The following is a 7,453-nucleotide window of genomic DNA, read 5'->3' as shown; positions in this document are numbered from 1 at the left end:
TGGACCTCTGGCTTGAAAGGACAGCAGAAGGATGGGGTTCCTCTACCTGGAACGATATTTAGAGCCCAGGATAGCACGTTTCATGCCTGTGACCCTTGGAAAGACAGTCACCTCGTAAGTAGCTGGGTGATCTTGGGCAAGTCTTTTATCTTTTTTCAGTATTCCTTAAGTTTCCCATCAGTGAAGTGGTGGGCTAATACAACAACCCTGACAGGGAGGAGGTGTAGGGCAATCTGCACTGTAAACTCAGCACCTGGAAGCCTGCTCACCTGTGTTAATGCACAGTTTCTTGAGGCTTCACTATAAGATGGTAGAGAGAGGGTAATGTCACTGCCACACAGTCATCTGCCCTAGAAGCGAAATACCTGAAACTGAATCGCCCTGGCATCCTGGTTTGGGTGAGCAGCAGTCAGAGGCAGATTGGCTTTCAGAGCAGGTGACAGCCCAGAGGCCTCTCTTCTATCGGGGGAGGGAGGCAGTCAGCTAACACCTCACTGCTGGGATGGATCTTGCTTCCAGCAGGGTATCCCACTGCCTCCTGCATAGGAGGTAAGCCTAAACAGATCTTCAGACATTCAATAGCCTTGTTCTGCTTCCACTGTTTCCATCTCAAGGATATTAATCCCTAGCCTGCCCACGGTTATCAGAATTCCTTTTCAACATTTTCAAAATTAATGTATAAACTCATTGTCCATTTTCCATACTTTAACTAGAGAGGCACATAATGCCAACATGCTCAAAACACCATACGCTTGGTTTTCTGTATTGACTTTTAATTTAGAACCTATGGAAATAAGGAAGAGAGGATGATGAACTTATGAGACAGTGTGTGACACATAAGGTTCCACAAGTGAAGAGGGAAGACGGTCCAGGTAGAGGGGATTGCATGTGTCCTGCAATGGCGGCTTGAGGCTATTGGGGCAGTAAGGTGGCAAACAGCTCTAAATGCCCATGCAAATACCAATTGATATAAATTTATTTCTGGGAGGTGGGGGGAGGCACCAAGGTTTTTTTAAAAGAGGGAAGTAGTTTATTTATGTTTTAGGAATACCACTCTGGTGGCTGTACAAGAGTAGATTCATTTTTAAAATAGACTTTTTTAAAAACAGTTTTCACAGAAAAATTAAGCATACAGTACAGGGAGTTCCCATATGCCTCCCTTCCACCCCCACATCCTATTATTAACGTCTAGCATCAGTGGGGTATATTTGTTTCAATTAATAAGCCAATATTGATACATTATTAACTAACGTCCATAGTTTACATTAGGGTTCACTCTCTGTGTTGTATAGTTCTGTGAGTTTTGAAAATGCATATTATGGACCCACCATTACGGTATCATACAGAATAATTTCACCACCCTAAAAATTCTTGGTGCTTCATTATCTCATTACTCCTCCTCCCTCCCCGTGAACCCCTGACAACCACTGATCTCTATAGTGTTGTCTTTTCTAGGATCTCATATAGTTGGAATCATATAGTATGTAGCCGTTCCATACTGGCTTCTGTCTCTTTAGTAATATGCATTTACGATTCTTCTATGTCTTTCTGTAGCTTGATAGCTCATTTCTTTTGCGAAGTCTATGTTATATTTTCATTTAATATTTTCTGAACTTCTGTATCAGTACTCTCTCATAGAAATATAATGCAAGTCACAAAATTACTTTTTCTAGTAGCCACATTAAAAAGGTCAAGAGAGATGAAATTAATTTTAATAATATACGAGTATTCTACTTAATACTATCAACATTTAATTAGTATAAAAATTGAGGTACTTTATATATTTTTTGTACTAAGCCTTTGAAATCCAGTTTGTATTTTACACTTTCAGCACATCTCAAGGTGGACTAGCCATGTTTCCAATGTCCAGTGGACACACAGCTGGGCAGTGTGGTACTGAGCTGGGGATAGAGCAGGGATCAAAACAAACAAGGTCTCTGCCTTCACATAGTTGACAGTCTAGGCTGGGAGACAAATAAAGAAGTAAAATCATTTCAGAGAGTGAGAAGTGTTATTGAGAAAATAATGTACCAGAATTATACAGACTGGGAAGCTGATTTAGATTGCCTACGCAGTCGGAAAAGCCTTTCCAAGGCTGAGATCCAAATGAGGAGGCATTAATCATTAATTATCTATTGCCACAATAATGCTGTAGAACAAACCACTCCAAAATTCATAGGCTTAACGTAATAACTAGTTATTATTGCTCAGGAGTGTACAAGTCAGCTGGGCAGTTCTCCTGGCCCCAGGTGGGCTCACACATGTATCTGTGGGTGGCTGCAGGTCAGGTAGGTGGCTATGCTGATCCGGGATAGGCTCACATGTTTGGGGGCTGTTGACTGGCGGTGGATGACCTCAGCTCTTTTCCATGTGGCTTCTCATTCTCCAGCCGGCTAGCCCAGTCCTGTTCTCATGGAGGCAGGGATCCAAGAGAGAATGTGGAAGCATTCAAGGATTCTTAAGGCTCAGGCTCAGAACTACTGCCACATTCTTTTGGCCAACACAAGTTACAAGGCCAGCCCAGATCCTGGGAAGAGCTGCAAAGTCGCATTGCAAAAGGTGTGCATACAGGGGAGGGATGGAAATTCAGGCAGTTTTTGCAATTAATCTCCCATATTACTACAAAGCTTTCAATTCCACCAGGAAGTTATAAAAAGTCTAAACTTATATGTACCCAATAAATTATCCTAAAAATATAAAAACGAAAATAGAACTACAGGGCAAAATTGACAAAATTACTCTTAGAGGTGGAAGGTTTCAATGTACCTTTTGCAATTGTTGATAGGTCAAGCACACAAAAGATATTAGTATATCTTGGTAAAGATACAGAAGAATTGAACACAATCTACGAGGTTTTCGGTCAACAAGTATTTATGGCACACTTGCTGTGTGTGTGAGGCACTATTCCAGATGTGCTTGGCATATAGTAGTGAACAAAAGCCAACAATCCCTGTCCTCATAGCATTTATATTATAGTGGAAGAAAACAAATGATAAACAATATGTAAAACATACAGATAACTACTATAGAGAAAAACGACAGGAAAAGGAGATACAAAGTGCTGGGATGGCCAGGTAAGGAGCTGAACTTAAATAGCACAGTCAGAGGAGGCACTACTTAGGAGACACTAGAGGGAAAACCTGAGAGGTGAGGAAGCAAGTCATGTGCATACTCGCATCTCCAAGACTAGTGGAGGGAGCATCACCTACAAAGGTCTTGAGGCAGGAGCTGGTTTGGCAGGTTCTAGCCATAGACAGAGGTAGGCTTGGCACTGTGGGAAGGGTTCGTAGTAGTCGGGGCCAGATCACGCAGGACCTTGTAGGTCATGATAGGGATTCTGGACGTTAGTCTTGGTGATGGGACACCCCAGGAGAGTTTTTGTTTGGGGGGAAAGGGTGAAAAACCTGTGGTGAAGAGAGCTGTTTCAAGACAAGAGTCAGGTAGCTGGACCTTCAGAGGTTGCTGGGTACCAGTCCTTGTGAGGCAACGTGTGCCCAGGGAATTTCCCTAGCTTTGTCTTTGAACTACCTAGACAGCAGTTTATTTCCCAAAGGATATCACCATCTCTGGAGAACATATTCCAATTATCCTGGAAAACAAGGTAATTGGGATTCTAGTAGTATTCATTTTCTCAATGCTCAGGATAAAAATCTATCCAAAGCAAAAACAAAAGGTAACCCAGAAAGCATTCCCCTCTCCATTGGGAAAACCATCAACAATTTATGGAGTCACAGGTTATATGAAACTATTGTTAAGCTTCAAGTCACTGATAAATGCCCTGATAAATTTTTTCTCCAGATAAATGCCCTGGAGAAAAATAAAGTAGGAATAGTGAGCATTTGGGAGTGGGGGTGTTACAATTGAATATCGGCTGGTCAGGGGAGATTAACTGAACAGTCACATCTGCCCGGTATGGAAAGGGCAGGGTCTGGCCCACATCTTGTAGGGCGTTCTAAATATAACCACCACAAGGTCCAGTGTACAATTTATGACTTTATTCCAATGTATGACAAAGAAAAATTTTCCGTGGCCAATGTGCTAATTTCTGACTTCTAGTTCTCTGAACTGAACTTTATAAGTTGTAATATATTTCACTACACATTATCAGAAAAAGACTAAATAGCTCTAATTAGTAACTCCAGTTCTGACAGTTCCCATGTGTTGTGCTAGAACAAAGTCACAGTAATGGCAGAACAGATTCTTCTATTAGTTTTCTTTGCAGGATTTTCTTTTTTCAGCTAAAGCAAAGGATAAGTTCACCTGAGTGGAACTCAAGGTCATGGGACTCTGCCCTCTTCCAGGCAGCATACAGGAGGGCAGCCTGCAGTATCAAAGGGTACAAGGTTGGCTCAGATCCAGGATTTCAGTTTCTGGCATAAATATAACATTTAAGAGGGAAAAATATCAGACATTTGAGAGCTTGCATAGAGACATTGTAGCAAAGAAGAAAGCACCTACTGAATATCTGGTGTGTTTTGTAAAGCTGATTCGAATGCAGTGAAGAGAACCAATCTAGGTGGTGGAGTATAAACTGAGAGAGCCAAGAAAACAAAAGCAATAAAATAAAAATAAAACAAAAAGCTATTTGCCTATGTGTTACCCACTTGGAGTCCGGTTCACTCACTCTGGTGTGGAACCCAGGGCCATGGCAAGGGAATGGGGTGGGGCCTTTGGGAGCTTTGCTTGGCTACACTGGAACCAAGGAGGTGAAGGGTATAAAGCCTGCAGGCCCAGGGTCTGGACTTCTTCCAGGAGTGGCCCTAGAGTGGGCAAGGCCCTCCACCTGTCTTGGGTGTGGGTCACACGAGGGTGGGAGGCCTACCACAGCTCTGCTCAGTATTCATATACTAAGCTTCCACATACTTTAACCAGAGGTTCTCAACCTTCCTAATGCCGCGACCCCTTAATACAGTTCATGTCGTGGTGACCCCCAACCATAAAATTATTTTCGTTGCTACTCTATAACTGTAATTTTGCTACTGTTATGAATCGTAAATATCTTTTTGTTTTCCGATGGTCTTAGGCGACCCCTGTGAAAGGGTCGTTCGACCCCCAAAGGGGTCGCGACCCACATGCTGCTTTAACGCACATAATTTTTTACTTTTCAAATCATGTACCATTTTCTCCCAGATTCAAGCATGTCTACAATAACGAAAATCCAATGTTTAAGAAAAAGTTTGATTCTCTCATTAGTTGAGTGAATGCCAACCTCTCCATTTCCTCACCTGTTGTAAAATAGGAATAACAGGCAAGGATGCAAATGAAGCTTTCCAGAAGGGCCTGGCATCACACCCTGATGCACAGTAGATTCTTAAGGCTCTCCCGTTTCCCCTCCCTTATCCAAACGAAAACTATCAGGTTGCTGACAAATGCTATGGGTGTACTTCAAATCAGTGCTTGTCAACCTTTAATGTGTGGACTAATCTCACTTGGGAGAATCCTGTGAGAGTGCAGATTCTGATTCAGTGGCGTCAGGATGGGATAGGGGTGCTGCCGCATTCCCAACAAGCTCCCAGGTCAAGCCTATGCTGCTTATTGGCAAGAATCTAATACTACTAAATTCCATTACTTCACACAACTACCCCACAAAAAGCCTCTCAAAGGGGGCTCCACAGATTTTTCTTTAAAAAAAATCTCTTCCACTTTGGCTTAGTGCAGTCACTGACCTAGCCACGTGCCCAGCACTAGCCAGCCAGGTTAGGGCAACAATGAATCCATCCTTTAGTCCTGGAGGGTTCACAGCACTCTGTACAAAAGATCTTGAAATTGTCTTTCCACCACTTTTGGCTTTTTGATCTTAGCTTTTGCCTCTGATGATAATTATTCCTTAATTAGCACCCACCACTGTGTCATTTAAATAATTATAGTAAGTGCAGCTTGCAACCTCTGCAGGCAATCTTCAAACAAACTGATAAAACAAGATCCTATGTTGATTTTAAAAAAAGACAAAACTGACCTAAATAAAACAGTTATGTGCACACCACCCCCAGTGGAATACACAGATCTGTTATAACTTCCATTCATATCTGCTACTTAAGAGTTGATGTATTTTGAATCAAAGAAAGTATTTGGGAAATTGTAAATGTCAGAATATTAATTTTGCAAGCAGTGGCGCGAAAGTAAAACAATTCAACTAAGGTAGGATCCGGCTTAAATTCCTATTGGGAAGGGCTGCAGGATCTCCGAACTATTTTTTCTTTATTCGGAGTTTTTGGAGGAGCTTGGTAACTTCTGGGTGACTTAAAAGCAAATAATCCATTTGTGCAACAAGGGGCGGGCTTTTCACTGAAAGCAATTTAGTAGTTTTCTAATTTCCCGGTGGATCTCCATTAACCGCCCACCAAACAGGGCCGTCGGAGCCCGATGAATCATGCACCTCTTGGGAGATACCGATCGCGCTACTCTTTAGAACGCCGTGTTCCCACTACAGCCTTAAAAAGCAAAACAAAGTTTAAAAAATCCCCCAAACTTTCTCCTTTTCTTGAAAAGGTAATACATTCACTCGAAAACCTTAAATAGCACAAAAAAAGTGTACAGCGAAAAATTAAAACTCTTTCCATTTTCTCCCACCTCCCTGTCATCCCGAGACAATCGCTGGTTCATTTCCTCAAACTTTTTATTATTGAAAATTTCAGGTATACAAGAGAGGCTAAAATAATGAGCCGTGTGTACGCATCTCACTGGCTTGTTTGATTGGTCCTCCTTCAGTTTTTATAGGAGTTATTTTAAAGTAAATCCCAGACACGTTATTTTGTAAAACCTTTAGTATGCCTGTTTTTTTTTTTAACATAACCACATTGCCGTTATCACACCCAACAAGGTTAACGATAATTCCTCAATACCATCCAATATTCTCGGGGTCACTTTTAACGGGTGCGGGGCAGACGGAGGGAGAACTACGAAGGTTAAGGACCGAGGGGTGGGAGGGGGCGCATTAAAGAGCCGCGGCCCCCATCGCTCGTGGCTGCGGCGTCGGGTGCCTAGCGCCCCGGGCCTCCCCGTTCCCGCTGTCGTTACCTGCGCCGAGCCAGCACGGGCAAGTCTGGGTCGAGGGCAGCTCCGAGCCGCGAGCTCCCCGCTCCCGGGAGGCGGCTCCAGCAGGCCCGGCGCAGCTGTACAACCCACCGTCCCCAGACACTGGCGAGTCCCTCGGGGGGAAACGATTGACACAGCTGCCTGCACTGCGCCCCCGACTCTCCCCCGCGACACCTGCGTCTCCCAGTGGGGTCAGGAGCTGAAGCTGGCTCCCGAGCCCGGGGAAGCCAAGGCCACGGGAGCCCCTAAGCCCGTCGCCCACTCCCGCTCAGGGCTCAGCACGCGCGACCTCGCGGACCGGGACTACAACTCCCGTCGGGCCCCGCGGCCGGGCCAATGGCGGGCGCCGGAGCATGCGGGGCGCGGCGCCTGCGCGGCGGTTTGAGTAAGCGGCCGCGCGATTGGCTGCGGGGTCAGG

General features: G+C 44.2%; 1 long non-coding RNA gene across 1 annotated transcript; it reads right to left on the bottom strand.

The window, feature by feature from the left end:
- Positions 1-1,007: 1,007 nt before the first annotated feature.
- On the bottom strand, positions 1,008-7,325 carry LOC109392195 (uncharacterized). The gene is made up of 2 exons (XR_002126012.1): positions 7,018-7,325; positions 1,008-4,531 (listed from the first exon to the last, which is right to left on the bottom strand). It is a non-coding gene; the product is annotated as an uncharacterized LOC109392195 (long non-coding RNA).
- Positions 7,326-7,453: the final 128 nt, after the last annotated feature.

The sequence above is a fragment of the Hipposideros armiger genome, unplaced genomic scaffold, assembly GCF_001890085.2.
Source record: "Hipposideros armiger isolate ML-2016 unplaced genomic scaffold, ASM189008v1 scaffold_319, whole genome shotgun sequence".
In the NCBI taxonomy this organism is placed as follows: domain Eukaryota; kingdom Metazoa; phylum Chordata; class Mammalia; order Chiroptera; family Hipposideridae; genus Hipposideros; species Hipposideros armiger.
Note: the sequence above shows the minus strand (reverse complement) of the source record. Positions and strands in the feature narration are given on the sequence as shown.